At 39.5% G+C, this 23,958-nt stretch overlaps 1 long non-coding RNA gene and 1 other non-coding gene across 4 annotated transcripts in view; both read left to right on the forward strand.

Moving 5' to 3' along the window:
* Positions 1-17,699, forward strand: part of LOC128931736 (uncharacterized) — a 32,600-nt gene extending 14,901 nt beyond the window's left edge. For 2 of the 3 annotated variants that reach the window (XR_008480608.2, XR_008480609.2), the window contains 2 exons: positions 34-10,917; positions 14,239-17,699. This is a non-coding gene — a long non-coding RNA (uncharacterized LOC128931736). The remainder of the gene's footprint in view (positions 1-33; positions 10,918-14,238) is intronic. The other variant, XR_008480610.2, reaches the window with a different exon arrangement.
* Positions 17,700-21,135: 3,436 nt separating this feature from the next.
* On the forward strand, positions 21,136-21,242 carry LOC118148050 (U6 spliceosomal RNA). The gene has a single exon (XR_004734824.1). It is a non-coding gene; the product is annotated as a U6 spliceosomal RNA (small nuclear RNA).
* The last annotated feature ends 2,716 nt before the right edge of the window (positions 21,243-23,958 follow it).

Below are 23,958 nucleotides of genomic sequence, written 5' to 3' on the forward strand. Positions count from 1 at the left end.
CCGTGCACTGATTTTTTTTTTATTTTTTTATAGAAACGTCTTTCTTCTTCTTTTAAGGCAAGTGAATAAATGTTTCAAGCCATGGCATCAATCTACACACTTTCAGGATCTTGCCTAGTGTGCAGCTTTATATGTCTGTTTCCTGACACTTCTCAGCAGAAGAAACCATCTCTAACATTCCAAAGGGGGCAGAGCTCAGAAGTGTAGCTGAGAAAGCAGTTTGAGAACCCAAGACCAAATATGCTGAATCCCTTGAAGATGGAAGAAGTTTCTCCAAAACAACCAAGTGTTTATTGAGCTGGGAATAATTATGTTGTGGAAGATAGAAGGAAGTATAACATAGTTACTTGCCTTTAAGAAGCAAATATTCTGACCAGATAGAAACCAAGGAGCTGGGCACCGTGGCTCACGCCTGTAATCCCAACACTTTGGGAGGCCCAGGAGGGCAGATCACGAGGTTGGGAGTTTGAGACCAGCCTGACCAACATGGTGAAACCCTGTCTCTACTGAAAATACAAAAAAATTAGCTGGGTATGGTGGCACGTGCCTGTAATCCCAGCTACTCAGGAGGCTGAGGCAGGAGAATTGCCTGAACCCAGGAGGCAGAGGTTGCAGTGAGCCGAGATCGTGCCAGTGCACCCCAGCCTGAGTGACAGAGTGAAACTCCATCTCAAAAAAAAAAAAAGAAAGAAGAAAGGATGATATTGGGGGTCTCCTCTTTCAACTTTGGAGCCCCTCTCCCTCCCCCATCCCTTTATCTCTGTACTGGGGAGCCTCTTCCTTCTGCCTTCTCTTTTCTTTCTTGTCAATTAAACTCTCTACTCCTTAAAACCAAAAAAAAAAAAAAAAAAAAAAAAAAATAGAAAGAAAAGAAAGAAGAAAAAGAAGAAAGAAAAAGAAAGAAGGAAAGAAAGAAAGACATGTAAGTGGCTTCCTAGTGAGAGAAATAATTTACTCTGGGATGAGCTCACGTGGTGAGAAATACTGTGAGCCTTGATTTTTCAGCTCCTTACATCTCAGAATGAGGAATTTTGAATATTAGAATGCATTCTGAAGAAGGCAGAGTATACTCATTAAGAATATGGCTTCTAACTCCAGATAGACGAGAGACCAAAGGCTGGGGCTTCCACTTACTACCTCTGAGAAGTTGGACCACTTCATTTTTCACCTCTGTCAAGGGCAGTCCTTGTGAGGATGAACTAAGGCAGGCCCGGCACTGAGAAAGTGGCCAGTGGTGTCCACTGTTAGGTAGAGAGAAATTGTTGAAAGCTTTAAGACAGTGTGGGGAAGGGGGATGTCAATAAAATGAAGAGAAAGATTTTGAAAGACGAACGCAGCCTCAGTGTCAACCTTTGGAGGAGTCTGTGCTGAGGAGAAGCCGGTAAGTGCAAAAACGGCCCAGAGAGTCAAAGAAGGGAACTTTGAAGTCAGGGCTGCGTTTGTTGCAATGGTAAGAAGATAAGGTTGATAAGACCTGGAAAGTATGTGGGCGTTTGAGACAAATGGGTTAATACACCATCTCTTAGACAAGGAGAAGTCAAAGATGATGATGAGGTGAGAGTCTTGGGTAGCCAGGAGAACAGACTTGAAAGGCCTTAACGGAGGTGAAACACACTCCACTTACCTCCTCAATGCGCTCTTCCCATGCGATATGCAGACTAGATGATCCTGGAGAAGTTTCTATATTCAGGTGGTTCCTTGGGGCACAGATGTTATATGCTTGCTGTACTGTTTAATCATAAAACACTGCTACAAAAAGATCTTTGAGCTTTTAGGTCACACATACGCAAGTGCTAGGTAAAATGTGAAAAGTAAGCTGAGTTTTTCTCTTCTTCCTCTGCAGTAGAAAAATGATTTTTTTTTTTTTTTGAGACGGTGTCTCACTCTGTTGCCCAGGCTGGAGTGCAGTGGCATAATCTTGGCTCATGGCAACCTCTGCCTCTGGGGTTCAAGAGATTCTTCTGCATCAGCCTTCCAAGTAGCTGGGACTACAGGCATACGCCACCATGCCCAACTAGGTTTTGTATTTTTAGTAGAGACAGGGTTTTACCATATTGGCCAGGCTGATCTTGAGCTCCTGACCTCAGCCTCAGGTGATCCGCCCAACTCGACCTCCCAAAGTGCTGAGACTATAGGTGTGAGCCACCATGCCTGACCAGGAATTTTAAGATATAAGATGAAAATGAGGAAGTAAAGAACACTCCAAATAAGCATCAGTATGCTGATCTTCAAAAAATAAAAATTTTCACCCATTTATCAGTCCTCCTGCAGAGTAGCCATCAAGTATAGATTTTGAACTTTGTCCATGCAAGGAATTCCCTGAGACCATGAAAGGTCAGAGAAGGACTGTCTTTAGGGCTGGGTGGACAAATGGGTGGTGTAGGTGATTAAGCACAAGTTTTCTTCTTGCACAGAAAATTCCTTTCCAAAACTTAAATAGTTTCTGCCTCAAGGAAAATCTGTGCTATTATCACCAGTTTCCCCTTCTATTTGTTTTTCCTGAAGTGCTATGAGATTTCTAAAACAAAGTGTAAGATATGAACGCTGTAAATTCCTGCTGTTATTCATAAACATTATTTGGAAATACTCCATTTGGACTTGTCCACTTTTCCTTCTGTTACTAAAACCAGCTATCAACTTTTCTATAGGAATTTTTTCCTTTAGTTACCTTATCATTTTTTGTTTAATCAAAATAACATTCTTATGTTTTTTATTAATTCATACTTTTTTTTTTTGAAATAGGGTCTTATGCTCAGGCTAGTCTCAAATTCTTAGCTCATGTGATCCTCTCGCCTCAGCTTCCTGAATAGCTGGGACTACTGGTGCATGCCACCCAGATTCATTCATGTTTTATTATTATTTTGAGACAGAGTCTTGCCCTGTCACCAGGTGCCAGGCTGGAGTGCAGTGGCATGATCTCGGCTCACTGCAACCTCTGTCTCCTGGGTTCAAGCAATTCTCCTGTCTCAGCCTCCCAAGTAGCTGGGACTACAGGTGCACCCCACCACGCCCAGCTAATTTTTATATTTTTAATAGTGATGGGGTTTCACCATGTTGGCCAGGATGGTCTTGATCTCTTGACCTCGTGATCCACCTACCTCGGCCTCCCAAAGTGCTGAGATTATAGGCGTGAGCCACCGCACCCAGCCTCATGTATTATTTTAATGGCTTAGGGTTGCTTTTCCAGACAATAAATCGGTGAAAATTATTTTATAAAAGTATTATCAACTGAACATTATTATAACTCCCTCTTGGTCTAGATAAAAAAGGAATGGAGCAGTGGGTGGAAAATTGACTTTCATTACTTCTTATTTTCATATTTTATAGAAGTACAGAGAAGATTGATCAGTTGTCAACATTAACTGACTATGTATAGAATGCTAAACAATTATAATAAAGAAGAACAAAGCAATGAGGAACCTCAGTGGGGGTAAATTTCTCAGTATCTACAGCATGACAAAGACATATTTCCCTGAGGCCAACAATTCCCCTATAGGAACACATCCTATGGATAGACTTGTAAGTGCTCAAAATGCAACTAGAATGTTCCCAACTATCTGCTGGGTAATATACAGGACATAGGAGAAGAAAAGGATAAACTGGTGTCTCTCAACTGAGACAAATGAGAGAAGAAGTTCAGTCCTAACTCAGGCAGGGAAGCAGAGTCAGAGAATGACTGACTGCAAGGAGTGGAGAGCCTTCTGAAGAAAATCCCAGGTTAAAGCCCCATAGCGCAGAGGTCGGACTTGGGGTAGAAAACACAGAGGCAGCTGCGGTTCATCCCTTGTAATAACCACATTTTCTAATTTCTGTGTTTGGTGTTTTGGCATCTGAGCCTTGCTAACTCAAGAGAAACTACTGCTCCCAGGGCTGCTAATTCCTAGAGATGGCAAACAACTTGCTTGGGAGTGCACCTTTCATCTGCACACCAACCAATCCAGAGCCCACATTCCCCAATCACTCTGGGTATACTTACAAAAGGAATAGGACAGTGGAAGGAAAATTGACTTTCATTACTTCCTATTTCAATAGTTATAGACATACAGATAAGAGAATGATCAGTTAACAACATTAGGTAACTAAGTATAGAATACTACAAAATTGTAATAAGAACAAAGCAGTGAGGAGCCTCAGTGGAGGGAAATTGCTCAGTATCTGAGGCATGACAAATGCGTATTTCCCTGGGGATATGGTTTGGATCTGTGTCCCCGCCCAAATCTCATGTTCAATCGTTAATTCCATTGTTGAAGGTGGAGCCTGGTGGAAGGTGATTGGATCATGGGGGTGAAGTTCTCATGTATGGTTTGGCACCATCCCTTTGGTGGTGTTCTCATGATACAGTGTCACAAGATCTGGTTATTTAAAAGTACGTGGCACCTCCACACCTGCTTCCTCCTCCTCCAGCCAGATGAAGATGCCTGCTGGCGCTTTACCTTCCGCCATGAGTAAAAGCTCCCTGAGGCCTCCCCAGAAACAGATGCTGCCCTTCTTCCTGTATAGCCTGGGAAGCTGTGAGCCAATTAAACCTCTTTTCTTATAATTTACCCCGTCTCAAGTATTTCTTTATAGCAGGATAAGAATGGACTAATACATCTAGAACGAACAATTCCCCTGTAGGAACATACCCTATGGAGAGACTGATCCTGTGGATAGCCTCCAATCACCTTCTTTATCTGACCATTATCCACCTATCTCAATCACCCCAGGGCCAGATGCCAGACAGAAAGAGTGGCTACGTCCCAGAGCCCATTGAATTACTCAAACTAGCCAATCCTAAATCTGCTTATTTTACCTCATGGATTCCTCCTCATGGAAACCACAGTAAAAAACCTTGCCCACATTCCCCGACTCCCTCTACCTCCTGACGACCCTGGTGCTTCCCCATGTGGCCTGCATGGCATGTCACAGCTCCTGTTCCTAGGAGTCTGTGAATATAGACTTCATAATTATCATTTCTGTGTCTGCATATCTTTCATGCCTGATTAAAACAAATCCCAGACATATTTTTTAACTTCCTTGAAAACAACTTTCAAATATCTTGAGTTCTTTGGAAATAAAAAGAACCTCCAGAGATATTCCCCGTCCTAAAGACAAGTAATCAGAAGCCCATAGTCCAGAAAACGAAGTTTGGTATGTTGTGTGTGTGCATGTTGGAGAAGGGGAAGAAGTTAGTGTCTTCGATGATCTTTAAGTTTCCTCTTGCATGTATTATTTTACATAATCAGGCATATTCTATATAATCAGTAGAAGCCCTATGTCATGCTAATTATTTCTGTGCCCATGCACTTTCACTCAGCTTTGTATACACAGCGTGTGTGCTGTGCTCTGCATAGTACCTAGCACATTGCTAGTACTTTTAGAAGATTAAGGCCCAGCAAAATATGAATATCATGCTCTCCCGCCATGAATTGCATCTAATGTCTAATTTTCTGAATGCTCCTATTCTCCCTTGTCTGATGTGCTCACCTCAAAGTATTGGCAGGTGGGTGAAGTGGAGGTCTTGGTGGGGGAGAGGGCAGCATTAACTAGAAAGGTACTAGCATCAGAGGTTACGTTGCTCTTTCATCTGGGCCTATTGTAAGGAGCTTCTTACCATTGGCTACAAAAATTACCTCCAAGATATAGAATGGGAACTCAGAGGCAAAGCCAACTGGGAAAAGGTAAGGTACAAATAAAATAAAAATGGGACCAAAATTCAGGATTCGTAATTGGGATTTGGTGGAGATTTCAGAGCTGAGCATTTGGAAACTACAAGAAGAAGATCAGAGCAAAAAAGATTAGAAACCAGCTAAATGAATTCTTGTGTGATTTACAAAGCAGACTGGGGCTCCCTTGGCTGGTGGGTGTGTGATCCTCAGGGCTCCAAGTTGGCTGGAAGGGTCAATGAAGGCAAAAGGAACATGTGTCTTAGGTTGGGTTCCTCTGGAAACATTCTGAGAGTGTGAAGAGGGCTTGTTGGGGAGTGCTCTCAGGAACATCTTAAGGCAGCGAGGAAAGCCAGATGGGACAGAGCCGGGAGTGGAATTGCAATGCAGTTGCAGCCAAGGCCTTGGGTAATCTATATGTCACTGTGTAATGGGGGTGGCAGTTCAGAGTTGTCCAGAACTGAGGTGTGAAAACTGGGCTTTTGTACCTCCTCTACGGATCTGAACTACTCTGGAGAAGGAGACATAATTTGGGTGAGGCAACCTCACTTCTGCCAAAGGCAATTCCTCTGGATGCAGCTGTGGGCTCAGCAGCCAATAGTCAAGACAACTGGAAGAATCAGTCCCAGTGAGGGATCTGGGTGGCATCCATGACAGCATCCCATTAAATAGAAAACTGGCAGTACCACATTTGGAATTGTGGATTTTGCAAGCCAAGTTTATCTTATTAACTCAAAGCAATGTCAAAATGTCAAACTCTGTTGGGTCAGGAAATAGGATGCTCCAACCCTGCCCATGGTAAGTTCTCATAGCTGCTATAAACATCTTAAGAAAGCACACATGATTGGGCCTGATAGCCCAGGGAGGGGTTATTCTAACTGATGTCTCTGCCAACTCTATAAGCTGGTAGCTTGGCTGCAGTACACCAGGTATCCGGATAGGAAGTTGTTTCCATGCGTAACCAAAGGTGAAGGACCCAGGGTGGTCACCTGAAATGTGTTTGTCATATGCAGGTCATCGTTCCTGGGAATCTTTGGCCTCATTTCCCAGATCCCTCTGGCTCAAACGTATGATGATTTAAATCAAGATGCTTGGGAGCAATGACAAATAATCCACTACAACTTCTCTGCTGCTTCCCTGCTTGCCTACGGCCCACCCTCTCCAGCACACACACACTCAGACACACACAAGTACAGTATTGTTCCACCATATCCCTAATTTTACAGATCTCCCGCTGAAGGTTCTGACTAATGGTAAGTTATTTGTTCAGAAAGATTTTATGGCTCTCATAAAATGTCAATTACAGTTTTAAAATAACTTGTAGTTTTTCTGTAACATGATGCTGCCATCTTGGTTCCCAGAGGGTGTATTAAATTCAAGTAGCAATAACAAATCATTTAAGCAATAAATAAATAACCTGAGACGGAGTGTTGTTAAGAGTTAATAGTCTCCCATACACTCAATAGAGGTTGAGGCTCCACTCAATTAAAGTGACCCTGGGAGGGAGGGGCACAGGGGCCAAACTGCACCCAGTCGTTTTGTTGAAGGTATTCAACCCGCACACATTCATTTCCTTCTTTATGTTGTCTCTTTTCAGCAGGGAAGGCTCTCTGCAGTCCCTGGTTCCAGAGAACAATTACGGTACAGTCTGAGAGAACAGAGAGAAAGCTGGGGTCATAAATATGTTAAATGGGTGCGTGGGTTTAAGTGGCTTTGTAAACGAAACACGGAGGAAAACTCAGACTAATTAATGAATATGAAGCAGCAGGAAGGCTGGAGGTTTCTGGGGGACCGTCTTGTTGAGGGATGAAGATGCGACATCTGTAGAATTATTTTCCTCCAGGAAGGGACACTTGCTTATTTCAAAACCTCTTTTTCTAGATCTCAAAGTGGCTTTGTGGAGAACATCAGATGTGGGTGAAAACACACAAAGAAACATTTAAAAGTGAAATCCCCTTAAGTTGCAATTTCTCTGATCAAGTTATAACCTCGGCCCAAAAGAATGATCTGACAGATTTTTAAAAAGTGTTATCTGTGTATTCTGAGAGAGTGACATCATGCTAATGTAGAAAAGAAGATGTATTGCATATTTTAAATACAGATTCACAGCTCATTCCAATACACAGACTCTCGCCTAATAAGTGGCATTTGTTGAATGTTAAATTCCATTTCGGTCAAATCAAAGATAAAGATTTTGTGATGTGGCATATCTGCAATGTTCTAAAATATTTCAGTTTTTCTGTTTGGAGCATTTACTCTTTTTCCTTTTGCTCCTTCTTCACCTTTTTTGGAAAAAATTATTAGCACAAATATCTTATCTGCACAGGATGTTAAAGACTGCCTGCATGCCTCCTATGACCTGTGTTTACCCACAAATGACTTTCTGGTCTTGCTGTGTGAGACAAGCCAGTGCTGGTACTCTGAAGTGTCCCAGAACTTGGGGGATGCTGACCCTGTAGGAGCCAGTCAAAGAACAACCACCACACATAGGCCACAGCAGAGACGCAGATGGACAACGGAGTCAGGAAGGAGAGACAGACTCAAACAAGGATGGGAAAAGTAGACAGGCACAAAGAAAGCCACAGAGAAGAACAAACACGAAAATAAAAACCCAGAAGCAACAGAAAAATGGCACTTCTAGGATGCACCCTAGCCTCCTTGTTTAATTGACTAAATGGCAGAGCTGTGAGCAGAAGATGAAATAGTTGATCTAATTTGATTGTTAAAAGGCAAAAATAAGCAGACTGCCCCAGTTTCAGCAGCCTTAGTTTCAATGACAAGCAAACAAAACCTTGCTACATCTTGTCTATATTGATTCAACCAACTCATTTTGTTTTTATTACATTTAAAGCTGAAGAATTACCTTTATCATTCTTAAATGTAATTCATAAATGACATCTGTTCTTCAAAAAGAAATAGTATGTGTTTGATTGAACACCTACTATAGGAAAGGTAGGGGATTAAGGCTTTGCAGAAAGAATACAAAGATGCATGAGAACTCTAATTGATCTTAAAATATTAAGGAAACAGATGGTCACGGTTACGTGATAAATGTGTCAAACTAAATGATATCAAGACAAGAAGTGAATAGTACAAGAAACATCAGAATAACTGTCACAAGAAAATGCTCTTGAAAAATTGCTTAATATGGGATACAGATTATAAACGTTTTGAGGTCTGAAGGGAGAAGACTTATAATTTGTATAAATACAGATTATAAACGTTTTGAGGTCTGAAGGGAGTTAAAGTAATCATTATAGTTCTAATGAGATGATGATCTGCTTTGGGTCTTCGAGGACCTTTGATTCTTTTATAGGTGAAATGGAGAAGAAAAGGATTTGGAGACATTAATTTACATATTATCCATTGCTGTTGTTTTATTTATAAGGAACAATGAAACCATAAACATATATATAGTGGTATGATGTGATCTGTGTTTGTCTTAAATTTTCACCTTATACACAAATACAAAGAAAAGTTATCTAAGGAAGCTTGATAGTTGCAGTGAAACTATTCCATGGAAGAAAGTGATGCTGGAAATAGTCATTAAGCAAAAAATGATAGTAACTCTCAAATACTTATGTCTTTTGTCAGCATTTCTATATACAAACTATCAAAAGACTATTTTATATATAGTCTTTGCTATGTTAGAATGGAATAATGTCCTTCCCCTCTGAATACCTTATAGCTCCCAGAGCATGATTTAAATGTTCAAATGTCTATCAAACAGAGAAGAAAAACAAATCAGTATTTTCCTAGAGTTGAGGATGGGAGCAGGGAATAACCATCACCTGGGATCAAGGGAATTTGGGCAGTGATGGAAATGTTCTGAAAAATTACACTGTGGTAATGGTTGTACAATTCAATACATTAACTAAAATCATTGAATTGTACATTGATTACAGGCAAATTTAATGATATGTAAATTATAATTCAATAAAGCTATCTTTTTTTGAAGTGTCTACCAGGCCAGGGTGGTAATGTAACTCAATGATAGTTTCTGTGTTTTGAATGAAGATGCACTCTTTTTGCATGGTAGACATTTAAGAGTGTCCTTTAACCTCACTAAGATTTATCAATCTCCCATATTTCATGAAACCCAGGATTTTCTTGTTGTATTTTTTGTTTTCTAATTTTTATAGAGATATGAGTATAGAAAAAAATTTTTTTAGTTAGAGGAAAACAACATGACAAGTGACAATCCAAGATTTCTCACTGTGCAGCCTTGGTAGAAACTGGTGGGGCCATGATACCTGGAGGACTGTGTCCTGTGTCAAGGTGAAAACCACTACTCAGCTCCATTGGTTGTTACAGGGTAGGGAGGGGAAGTTGCCAGATTTTCTACTTCTCCAAGAAAACATTATAATAAAATCTTCTGATTTTAAGATGTTGGTTCAGACTTTTAAAACAAAACACCATATGGTCCAAACAAAATGGGCCAATTCAGTCAATGAGGTGAAAGTCCATAGCCTCTGCTTTATAGTCAGAAGCTTATTGTGTAGTGCTTAATTATGGATTTCCTACTTTTGCTCACTGTTGTTCTGTGTGGGCTAATTTTGACTCCCCGAACTTTTATAGTTTCTGGAGCTGGAGGTTGGGGTAAGGGTTTTGGGCCTGATACGTACGTGTGTGTGCATGTATGTTTGTGTATACTGGTCTCAACCAGTGCGTAGCTTTGTGCCAAATATATATTACAAATGCACAGTCAGTATTGTCGGTTTCATTAAGATAATCAAAATATCATGCAAATAAATGTTTTCTTGAAGACTAGCTAAAATATGCATGCTACTTCACCCATCTAGAAAGATACAGTCTGGACTCAAACTCAAGTCTAAGTAGACCTCACATAAAGTGACAATGACCTGTCAGGTTTTCCTTGGCCAGATCAAGCACACAAGAAAATAAAAATAATAATTTTCTGTACTGGGCCATCGTATTATCTCTGAAATGTGGCAGAGACTAGATAGATTCTTACCAAATATTGTTTCTTCTCTCTGGGCATACGTAAAGACTGCATTTCCCATACTCCCTTGAAGTTAGTTTGAAGTCATTTGACTACATTTTAGGCATGGAATTTGAGCAGACATGTTCCAGGACTAGCTATAGAAGTCTCCTGTGTGAACCGCCATATCTCTTCTCTTTCCATGCTGTAGCATTTGCAGAGAATACATTTTAGAATAGAGTCATCGCATGATGGAAGGAAACTGGGTTCCTGAGTCACAGCATGGAGGAGAGTCACAAAGGAGAGCCATCTGGCCCACATCAGACTAAGGTAATAAATAAATATATTTGTGTTAAGCCACTGAGATTTGAGGATTATTTGTTATGGCAACCAGCATTACTTATCCTGTCCTTTTTCAGAGACAGTCGGAGAAAACTTGATTACACATGCAGGTGGTTCGACCCTTCTGATGTAATTAATAACTATAGATTGCCAAGTAATTATATACTTTTTGTAATTAACAAAGTTCTTTTGCACACTATTTTATTTGACACTCACAACACAATCCTGTGAGGGAACAAAATGAGGCTTCTCACCATTGGGTCAGAATAGGAAACAGGGGTGCAGAAAGGTCAATGGAAGCAGCTGGGATTTCAACCCGAGTATTTTGAGATCTTCCTTCTGTTCATCTACCACTATTTATGTTTATGAGAGAATCCCCAAAGAGATGGAAAGAATCCTTAAACTTAAGTTACCTGATTATCTTTTCATATTAGTATTTTAATGTCAAAATTACACTCAATATGGATGCCGAGTCTTCAACATGGCCGGGATTCTTGTGCTAATGTTAATTATTATTGCTTCAATTAGGCTTCTGTAAAAAGAGAAGGAAGCTGTATGCAACTTCATCTACTGCATATTAGGACTGATGACACATAAAAATTTGGATTTTTATAGTGCAATGTATATCCTGAAAAAGTACAATATTGCTCAGAACTTTTTGTCTATAAGGTAAAATACAGGGTGTGTAATTATAGGTACAAATAGCCCTTTTTTTTTTTGAGACAGAGTTTCACTCTTGTTGCCCAGGCAGGAGTGCAATGGCACATTCTTGGCTCACCGCAACCTCCACTACCTGGGTTCAAACTATTCTCCTGCCTCAGCCTCCCAAGTAGCTGGGATTACAGGCACGTGCCACCATGCCCAGCTAATTTTTTGTATTTTTAGTAGAAACGGGGTTTCACCATGTTAGCCAGGATGGTCTTGATCTCTTGACCTCGTGCTCCACCCACCTCGGCCTCCCAAAGTGCTGGGATTACAGGTGTGAGCCACCGCACCTGGCCAGCCCTATTTTTAAATAACTTCTTCAATTAGTGGTGTACACACTGAGAAAAATTTCCTTTGTGGGGACAAAAATTAATAACATTTTATGAATATGATGCACTAAAAAAATTTAAAACATTCAAAACTGTTTTTCACCAAAGAGAAGAAATGAAATATCAAAAACGAATAAGCTCAGAGAATTTCCAAACTTGCACATTCTATGGTCCCTGACATTCAGTCTCTTTAGTCAAGCTTTCCTTGTTCCTCTGTCTGAAACAGCATATTTTAAATCCATTATGATTCTATTTTTTCATGACTGCACTGAGCGTAGCCTACTGTGTGCCACACGTAGGTAGTTATCAACCCCCACAGAACATTTGGCAGTGTTTGAGAACTGATGCATTGTCATGGGGCTTCATGTTCCAAAGGGCCCCATGTTTCCTTTAATGCTCTGTTGCTGCCCCTTATAATTCTTGATAATTTTATCTTTGAACTTGTATTTTGTGAGCGAAGTCTGATGGGACAATGGAGAATGTGCATAAGAAGTATAATACATGGGGATGCCTTTTCTTGCCACCTCATTCACGTATTCATGATGCCCCATGAGCACAGAATTCCAGTGGCCTACCATGTGTGGGAGTTCAGTAAGACTCAAAAGTACAAATTAAGAGTATTTCATCTATACCAATATAGCTCCAATAGGCTGTACTTTCGGCTTGAACCAGAACTTTCTTTGAGAGCAGAAAAACACAATGAAGGAATCCTATCATCTTCCTTCTTATTCAGGCCATTTTCCTGTATTAGCCAACCACTTGTCCTGAAAACGATGACACAGACAGAAAAGGAAAGACAGGGCAATGCATACTCCTTTTCCTTCCAGACCTTCCTTACTCAGCAGTAAGCTGAAAGCAGAGAGGGTTTGTAGAATGCGTGCATAGTTTGTACAACGTTTTCACTGTTCTAGTAAGAGTGACATGCATGTGCATGCATAAATTACGACATAGGAGTTGTGTCTTTTTTTGGAGGGGGGATGCAGTGTCACTCTGTCTCCCAGGCTGGAGTGCAACGGCGAAATCTCGGCTCACTACAGTCTCCGCCTCCTGGGTTCAAGCAATGCTCCTACCTCAGCCTCCCAAGTAGCTGGGATTACAGGCACATGCCACCAAACCTGGCTAATTTTTTGTGTTTTTACTAGAGATGGGGTTTCCCCATGTTGGCCAAGCTGGTCTCGAACCCCTGACCTCAGATGATCAACCCACCTCAGCTTCCCAAAGTGCTGGGAATTACAGTTGTGAGCCACCAGGCCTGGCTATGTCATTTGTTTATATGAGCTAAATGCTGTTATATTTGCAATTAAAACTGACATTCTGCAATATAAATGGTAAAATTCATGCTAATAAATTTAAGTTTTTATTTTTCCTTACTTTGACATTAAATAGCAAATAAAAAATTGCTAATCCCAAGGCAAATGGAGAGAGAAACTGTGGAAGAAAGGAAAAAGCTGCACATTTTAGTACCTTTAATGTTACTTTTTCAGTAACATACTAACATATTTGTGAGTAACATATTTGTGCGCATATTAACATAATGTGCTTTTTCAACACAGGGCCTACATTTTCATTTTGCACTGGGTCCTGAAAATTATTAATCACTCTAATGGAGACAGTTTTGATTACCACAATTGGGATACAGGGATGCTACTGGCATCTAGCAAGTAAAGACCAAAGATGCTGCTAAACGCCGTGCAGTGCATAGGTCAATCTTTACAACAGAGCCAAAAATGTCCATGGTGCAAAGGTTGAGAAACCCTGTGGCATGTGGGTTTATATTTTCCAACTAAATGTCCAGTCCCTTAGGTTATGGGCCATTGTTTCTTTTTCTAACTCATGTAGCATCCAGTACACTTTCTGGCACAATTGGTGGAATGTTTTTAAAGTGATCAATACTTGTTCTGTTAAAAAGAAAACAAGAAGAGTCTTTCAATATTCTTTGCTTGTTATCATCCTCATCATACAGGCTTATTAAACAATTTGCACAGCTTGCAGATGACTTGTGTGCTTCAAGCCAGTGGCGAAGCTGGAAACAAAAGTCTTATCTCTGATCTTCAGAGATAGACTTAGATTTATTATTTCCATCAGAATTAATCTGCAGCTGAAAAGGCATGATTTAGAATTGAAAAGATTTTACCACTAAAGTTAGGAGGCAGGCATCAGTGAAAGGAAATATTCATTTAGTTCCCGACTTATGGGCACTGATATTGGGTGCTTTATATTTAATCATTTGTTATAACTGGTGATTCTTTTTTATAATGGTTATTCCATTTTACAGGTGAGCAACTTGAGGCTCAGAGAGATTCAGTAACTCATCCAAGTTCATATGTCTAAAGAATATAGACTGAGCCAAAAGTCAAGCTCAGGTTTGCATGACTCTGAAACATGTGACCCAGGATCAGACCTCCCTGCAGTTACACTTCACCACCGAGGACTACGATATGAACGCTGAGGTGGAAATTATAGTCCCATTCCACATTTATGAAGTGCCCCCACTGATGGGGGTACCACATACCAGGTCCAAACCATGATACCTTTGAGAGTGAATGGGGAATTATTAATCTGATGCTGGGACAATAGCGTATTATTAACTAGGACTGCTCCGGTGACATGACGACCTACTATGGTCACCCCCAATCCCTGGGAACCTCTTGGAAGAAGGTCTCTTAGCAACAGAAGGGAAGCATCCTGGTCAGGTAATCTGCTTCCCCAGAGCAACCACCGACATATCTACTATGTTCACTTGGTAGAAAGAAGTAACAAGGGAAACAGAAGAGGTAGGTAAGAAACAAACAATGTATTTTACAATTCATCATAAAATGATTGCTGGGAGCATATTTTTTGCTTCAGAAACGTTAGTCAAAATAATTCAGCTATAGTCCTGGTATCATAGAACACACATATCCTAGCAAATTTCAAATGCAATAGTTTGTCAGTTTATAGTCCACAGAAGATCTTCTAAGTATAGGCCTGTGCCACATTCTCCTTACCCCGTGGTGTCTCTTGGGCAGCGTACATGGGCATGCAAATGTGACAAGAAGAATTCTGATTCCTCACGCTTATTTAGGTTGTGAAACTCCTATTCTGGGTTCATGCCATAAACATGGTGTGCCTAATTAAAGAGGCTAAAATCAAAAGAACCACAGCTCTTTCTTTCAAAAAACTATTTCTCTTCCTCTTTCTGCTCCTCCTCCTTCTCTTACAGAGCTCTTACTACCAAAATACATACAAATTAGACATGCATTACTGGAAGAAACTGTAGGAAAAGGAGCTAATGACTTTAGTGGGGCAGAAGGTTCAAATATAGGACAGGAATCCAGCCCCACACCACTGGTTCACTTGAATACCTCCTGCTGTTCAAATTCTACTCACCTCTTGTCCCCCAACTTTCTGCTGGGCACTGACCAACACTCAGAGGTATAAACTTAAATTTGATGTTCAGCACATATATTTGCTCCCATTCATGAAGATCCATGGCTACAAAGACTAGGAAATTAGAAACTAAGCCCCAGACCCTTGCTTTGGACTACAGTATTTCCAGATATTGGCTCAGGGATACTTAGAGGGCTGGATTTGCCATGTCACGCCCGATAGCCTGCTGGTTGTCGGCGGGGTCTCCTTCTCGGCTGAGGAAGGCAGTGGCTCAGAGACCTGCTCTTTGTCTGAGGTGACACAGACTCTTGGCAGCAGACCTCTTCAGTTCAAGCTTGCTTGCTTCTGAAGTCCTGCCAACCCTCACACTAAGAAAACGATGGCATTTAATTAGGGGGAAACACCTCGTGCTACATGAAAGAGAAGAGAGAAATGGGAAAAATTAATTCATTGCTATGTAATAGGTGTAAAACACTTTAAATATGTAGAGGTTGCCATTTAATTTTTTTAAAAGTCAGCTTCTTATTAGACAGCAGTGTAGATAGATATCTTGACAGCTTTTGCACGTTGGTAGCAGCCTAGGGCAACATGGACACTAGAAAGTCATTGCAATAAACCTCTGAGCTTTGCCCTATTAAAAATGTCAGACTAATAAATCACATTTTTTAATGACCAAGGAGGGAGGAGATCAATAAGCTTTAGGAAGCCATCTACAGAAGGGTCATCTGGTGCTGTTTAACATAGGCTCACTACGGTGGCAAAGATTTCACAATTCATCTACCGTTCAATGTTAAGATCCACATCAGGGCATGAAAGTTATATTAACTTTTAGGCCAGAAATCTTGGAGGAAACTCTTCTATTTTTAGGCACTTATTTAGTCTTTCAGATCGTGTGTGTGTGTTTTTAAATAGCCCTATATTTTCAAATTGTTTTCTGTCTTTCGAATCTTTAAAATGTAGAAAATAATATTTTTCTTGGTTCTATTAACCAGAGTTTTTAAAAACTTTTCTAAATATGGCAATTACTTAGCATATTGAAACAACAACATGAGGTCAATTAAACAAAGGGATGAAATTTACTGTTGAGGCAATGAATGGAAGAGTATACCCTATAGACCTGCAGGCTTCAGTGTTAGCAAAGATCAAACTGTCAACCTCAAAGAAAAATAGATCCTTTAAAAGAAATAATCCAAGGCTTATCATTATTCTTAGCAGCTTTTTCTTCTCTCTTCCTCATACCTCCCTTCTCCTGAATTATATATGCATTAACAGACATTCTCATTGGAGGAAAAAAAACTAAATTTGACATCTTTTATAAGTTATTCATTTTAACAAAAGTTTCAAAATTGCCTTATTTAATGAGTTTCTCTTCACCAGTACAAAAGACAATAAATAAGACGCAGTGATGAGCAGTAGAGGAAGGTCTTTTGAGGTCTCGGTGAGACTGTTTAGCAGGGATTGAAGACCACTTCTGATGCTCACTCTAAAAGAAATATTTTAAGCAAACCATAAAAGTGGGCTTGACCCTTCCATGGGACCATCATAAATCAATTGTTAAAGCAAGGGTGAAAACTGGGGAGGAGGTCAGAGGTGGGAGAGAGGCCACAGAGAAAGGACAGTGTGAGAAACTAGGGCCAAACCAGGGAAGAGAATAGGGCAATCTTTTGGTTGAGCAGCATCATTAATTCAGAAATTGTGTTTATGCTGCTTAGAACTGTACACTAATGAAATTACAGCCATATGAAAACTTCCCACAGCAGAACTTAAAACCTAGGGTTGTTTTAGCACTGAGGCTCCTGTTCAGCAACAGGTCGATTGAAACTTGCTTAAAAGTCAGTGTCAATCTACCCTAAGTCCTTGGGAAAGTTCCTCCGAATATACAGGAAAGTTTGTGCCACTGTTTCCCGTGTGTCATTAAATGATACACCTTTAGATGTGCGGGTGGTATTCAGACATAAATATCTAACTCATGGTGTCTCGAAGCATGTCAGTTTTACCATATTCTGAGAAAGGCAGCCCTTAACTTTTTGCCAAATTGATCTTACACTCGCAAGAAAAGGCTTCGTGATAACCCCTTCATTAGGAGAAAAGAATATAGAATAACAAGTTAGAGTGTTGACTAATCTAAAAAATAAAAACTTTTGCAGAAAATTTTGTATCAAATGTAGAGTTTGAATGATCTATATGTCTAGTCATTTGTTTCCTTCGGGTGGAATCAAGTTTGAAGCCCAGACAATTAAAGTGATTCACATTTAAATGAAAGGTGGCTCGATTGATTTGTAACGACACAATTTATTTGGTAATAATGACATTCCTTGCGTTTGGCCAAGAAAACAAAGGTTGATTTATTTCCTAATAACAAAGACAAATGGCCCTTCTGCTCCAACCTCTTCCTTATTCTCAGTGGTTTAGGGGAAGGTTGTCAGTGGACTCTGCTCTGTTCTCTCTCTTGCTGGAGGAGGATTCTAGGCAAAATCTTTTAGAAACATGCCTGGAAAAGTCCCAGTAATGGAAACCAGACAGTTGTACACACACCTGAAAGTTTTAAAGAGTGTGCTTTTTTTTCTGCTTGGTATCAAAAACAAAGGATTGTGCTAGAAAAATTACACACCTTATACAGAGCACCTTAATGTTGTCATTTGCAAAGATACAGCTCTAGTTAACATATGTTGTTGAGAGTAATCTTAGAAGACTCAGATAAATAGGGGTAAATATAACAATGGCATCATTATTAAAATGATAATGCTCATATTTTTAAAAATTATCCTTTAAAAATGGTCCAATGTTTTATGCAAGTGTTTCACTATAAATATGAATTTTAAATGCAACTACAAGCACAACTGGGAATTGTCTATTTAAGCTTAATAAGTAATGATAAAAAATAAAATGAAGACAAATAGATAAATAAAATAAATCAATTTTTAGTAAATATGTGGTTCTATTTTTATGTGATAGACTCACAGCATTAAGCTTGTTTAAAACAAGTTTTCTATTTTATTTTAATATGTTTTTAAATGTTCAGAGAAAGCAGTGTGGTTACTTGGGACCTTTAAGAAACAAAGTCCTTGAGTGACTTAGAGAATTTCCTGGGGCCAGCTAAACAGAGTCCGCTTTTCTAGTGTGAGGGAGACCCTGGCCAGGGAAAAAGAGGTCAAGAAAAGCAAGTGAGTTGGAATAGTAACCTAGTGAGGTTCACAGAAGATCTTTCTCCTGAGAAGGAAAAGTGCAGTAATGAGAAATGTAAAGAGGACTGTATAACCCTTATGTTTATTCCTCTCTGAAAACAGAGAAACGTTTCCATTTTGATACTGAGAGGTGGCTGGAAACTGATACAGGTAGCTGTTAGAAGAGCTGAAAGAAGAACCAAGGCAGCAAATTGCTCCTTGCTTTCCAATGCAACATTCATGCATTCAGCAAACAAGTCCCTACTATGTGCCAAAGGTGCTGGAACAGGTGACCAAAGGGAAAGTGAAAGCACACTTGTGACGGTGATGGGAGCTGAGGAGAAGGTAAATAGAGCAATGCCACAGAGCAGGAAGAGTGAAACTCAGAGGTCTACAGTCAGACAGGTGACCTATGTGAAAAGGTGGCAGGGGAGGCCTCATAGAAGGAAGCCTGCTATTTAGCTCAAGCAAAGAACATTTTAAGAGAAAAAGCTTTAGCTTGGGCAACGTGGTGAGACCATGGCTCTACAAAAAATACAAAAATTAGTCTGGTGTGGTAGCACATACCTGTAGTCCCAGCTACTTGGGAGGCTGCAGTGGGAGGATCACCTGAACCCAGGAGGTAGAGGTTGCAGTGACCCATAATTGCACCACTGGACTCCAGACTGGGTGACAGCGTGAGATCTCATCTAAAAAACAACAACAAAAAAGAAGTTAAAAAAATCAGAGAGGTTTAGTGTACATTGAACAGTCAAATGCATGACTAAAATTCATAAGCAATAGTAAGTGCTAAGATATTGTCATTTGAGCGTCAGGTTAATTTCAATGAAAGAAATAAGGATAATGCATTAGACCTTAAGTCCTTTTTCATTCTTTTGGTTTTATACTCTAACTCCCGTTCCTTCCTTCCTCCCTCCCTGCTGGAGACAATCACTGTCATGGCTTTGGTGTTATTCTTTCAGTCTTTGTTGCTACATGCAGCACTGCTTTGTGTTTTTAAAATGTATGTAAATAACATCATTCCATATGTAAAATTCTGTTATTTGCTTTTTTATTCTGCAGTATGTTTTGAGAGTTATCTATGTTAATTTTTATGGATCTGATTCATTCATTTTGTTGGCCATGCAATATTCCCCTATATATCATAAGTTATTCTGATTAATGAGAATTTGAATTTTTAACAAATTCTACTGTCACACACCATGCCTCACTCAACATTTATGTATATGTCTCCTTGTGCACAGATGCAAGGGTTTCCTTAAGGATTATACCTAGAAGTAGAATTGCTAGATGGATATAGGATATTGGGTAGGCACCAGATATTCCAGATACTGCATTCCAAAGTGATTGGACACATTTGTAGTCACTTTAGAAGTGTGAGGCTTCTCCTTAACCCCATGCTTGCCAGCATCTGATGTCATACATCAATTTTATTGTTACCAAATGATATATTTTTTTTACATTGTCATATAAAAACTATATTATTTCTTTGATTACCAGTGAGGTAAAATGATATTCCATACATTTATTGGTCATTTGGTTCTTCTGTTTTGTGAATTCCCTGCTTCTATCCTTTGTTGAATTGTCTATCAGAGTTTTTACATTTATCCTTATTACTTTGTATCAGTTATTTACACTTTCTGGATTCTGAGATTATATGTACACATACACACACAATATATGCACAGACACATATATGCACATATCTGTATATAAAATTCTACTAAGCACATAAAAGAAGATGTAGATTAACGGAAAAAAATTAAGTCCTTGGAGGAAAAAAAATAATATTTTAAAGACGTAAATCATCCTCAAATTAATCTATTAATTCAAGAAAATTGTAATAAAACTTCAAACAACACTTTTTTGTAGCATGTGACATGAATCTACATATTAGAGTAAAAAGAAAAGAACAACTAAGACAACCATTAAAAACTGAGAAAGGACAGGAAGCATGTTCTATAAAGAGACAAGAATTATTGTAAATTACAGTTACATATAACTGTAATTAACATAAGTACAATATATGCACATAAATTAGTAGACTATATATATACATACACACAATATACACACAATACGTGTGTGTGTGTGAATATATATCAGTTTATATCTGATCTATACTCAAGATATAATTGAGGCCTCGTCCGTCGATACTGTGGGAGATTGGTTCCAGAACTTCTCATTGCTACCAAAATCTGAGGATGCTCAAGTCTCTGATATAAAATGATGTATGTAGTATTTGCATATAATTTATGCACATGCTCCAATATATTTTAAATTATCTCTACATTACTCATAATACATAATTCAGTATAAATGCTATGTAGATACTTGTTATGTTGTATTGTTTAGGGAATAATTACAAGAAGAAAAAGTCTGTACAAGTTCAGTACAGATATAATTCTTTTTCAAACATTTTCAATTTGTGCTTTGTTGAATCCATGGATGCAGAGTCCATGGATATGAAGGGCCGGCTGTACTAGCATATGTGTATTCAGTAAGGTGAGCAACCACAAACTTAACATACAGATAAAGTTAATAGCATTAATTTATATATGTAGTAATCAACCAGCCAGAAGATATAATTGAGGCCTCATTCGCAAGGCAACCTAAACATACAAAATATTCAGAAATATGTGCTTTCTTAGGCAGCACATATACTAAAATTGGAACGATACAGAGAAGATTAGCATGGCCCATGTGCAAGGATGATGCGCAAATTCGTGAAGCGTTCCATATTTATGAAAAAAGATACTCAGAAATTATTGAGAAATACTGATTAATTTAAAAATTCTACTAAGTACATAAAAGAAGACCTTGATTAATGGGAAAAAAATCAAGTCCTTAGAAAAGAAAATAACATTCTAAAGATGCAAACTATCCTTATATTAATCTATTAATTTAATAAAATTCTAATAAAAATTCAGGCAACATTTATTTTGTAGCACGGGCACAGAATCCACATAGAGTGAAAAGAAAATCAAGAGCAACTAAGACAACCTTTAAAAACAAAGAGGAGGTACCAGGCACCATGGCTCACACCTGTAATCCCAGCACTTTGGGAGGCCGAGATGGGCAGATCACCTGAGGTCAGGAGCGAGATCAGCCTGGCCAACATGGTGAAACCCCATTTCTTCTATGTAATCCCAGCTACTCAAGAGGCTGAGGCAGGAGAATAGATTGAACCCATGAAGTGGAGGTGGCAGTAAGCTGAGATCATGCCTCCACACTCCAGCCTGGGCAACAGAACAAGACTCCATCTCAATAAAACAAAAACAAACAAACAAACAGAAAGCTGAGAGAGGAGAGGAAGCATGTACTATGAGGAGACAAGAATTACTGTAAATTGCAGTAATGATATCCATGTGCATTGGAAAAAGACACTGGTCCTCAGTGTATCACCACAAATTTTTGTTATAAAAACATTCCTGGATTCTATATTGATACTTATTTAGCCACTAAATAATTCATTCTGTAATTTTAAAGTCAAATTTTAAAGAGCAGTTTTAGATTCACAGCAACACTTACTGAAAGGTACAGAGTTTCCAAATACCCGGCCCCCTACAAATGCTCAGCTGCCCCCATTATTCACATCCCCCACTAGAGTGGTGCGTTTGATACAATTCATGAGCCTACATCATTATCATTCTTTAATTTTTAATAAACAATTCTACTTTAAGGGGAGAAAGAAGCATCACAGTCTGGCTGATATCTTAAAATTTCTAAGACACAGGAAGAGCCATTGCTCTCTTGAACCAAGAAAAAAAACATCTTTTAGCAGCTGACTCAAAAATGCAGGAGGAATTAACTAACTTCTCTAGGGCTATTTCCTTACATGTGACAGCAGGTTTTACATGAAGATATTACACTCAAAGAATCATACAAAAATATGATGGAATTTTTTTTTCAAATCTCTACTACAAACTAGGTGTTACCAACTCCATTGAACAGATAAGAAAGCAGAGGCTCAACAAGGTAAGACACTTTCCCCAGAACACAAGGAGAAAGGGCAGAATCGGAACTACCAGTTAGGTCTAGAAGACTCCAACCCTACCCCCGCCATCTTGCTTCATGCCCACTGTCTACTCCACTTACATTGACCCTGGGCTTACTTGGAGAGTTGCAGCCATTTGATGACTTGGAGTTCCATAAGACTGGGATTCAAGAGGTACAGAATACAAATCCCTAGAACTTGGAATGGGATGCTCTGTGGCCACATGCCTTGGGGTCCCCAAGCCTCCCAGGCCTCACCATTTCAACACGTCTTTGGAGCACGTTAGTGGCACTTTATTTTGCTTCTGCTTAACTTCAAGGATTTCATGTGCTTATGTCAAGCATTAGTTGCATGTTCCTGCAGTTTAAACAGGTGTAGTTTCATGACAAGAGTAAATCATTAATGCAACAGTAGAATGAATCAGCAGCCTGAAAAAACAGTAGGGAGATAGTGATCATGATATCGTCTATCCCATTGTTTTCATACACTTGGTCCCTGGAACCCTAGATCCTTTTCCACTCCTTCATCATGGGATTTTTTTTTTTTTTTTTTTTGCCTCCACAGGGTCTTTATATTTACTGTACTTTCTCCCTTAAAACTGACCTACCAATTTGTGCATGGCTGCAAGACTTAATGTCCTTTAGGTCTTGAGTTAAATAGCATCTCCAAAAAGCCTGCTATAATCACACAGAACAGGTCACAAGGCTCTAGTTACTCTCTATTATATCGTCTAGTTGTTTCTTTCCTGCCAGTTATCTCAATCTGAAATCATCTTATTGATCAATTGTCTTGAAGCCAATACTTCTTGTTCTTTGTTAAATACCCAGCACTTAAACTAGAGCCTAGAAAATGATGGTAGCTCAGTGAGAATGCATGAAATAAGTCATTGAGAGAGCAAGCAATCTTTAACAGAGATAGAAAAATGATCAGAAAACCTTTTCCAGCTACATTTCCAGGAAAGAGATTCAGCAATGAAAATGGGTGGTCTGACATACTTTTATTCAGTTCCAAAGCTCTGGTCAGTAAATACTGACTTCAGAGGCCAAAGAAACCTGAGACCTGACTGGCGCTGGGCTTGCATTGCAGCTCAGAAAACCCCCACTTGCAAGCAGAACAGGGGTTATTTGAACCCCCCACCCCTGCTCCTTTGGCATGCGTTCTGGGCCCTGTAAAGGTTGCCATTTGCTGGGTTTTGTTAGATCAACACAAAGTAAATATTTTCAGTTCCTGAATGCTGGTGAGAGCATGGGAGGGATCGAGTGACGGTGCCTGGGAGTAAATTCCATCTCCCTGCAACAGCAGGCTTAGTTCCATGCTCTCTGCGAAGCCAGGCTGATTAGTGGTGCATGGCTAGGGCTGAGTTCCTCCAGCAACCCTGTGACATACAGGAAGAAGTTTATGCAGCTCTAAGAAAGAAATCACCACCAGTAACAAGCCAAGTGTCAGTGCATGCTTCATGGCTTAT

Source organism: Callithrix jacchus, chromosome 1, assembly GCF_049354715.1.
Source record: "Callithrix jacchus isolate 240 chromosome 1, calJac240_pri, whole genome shotgun sequence".
Classification (NCBI taxonomy): domain Eukaryota; kingdom Metazoa; phylum Chordata; class Mammalia; order Primates; family Cebidae; genus Callithrix; species Callithrix jacchus.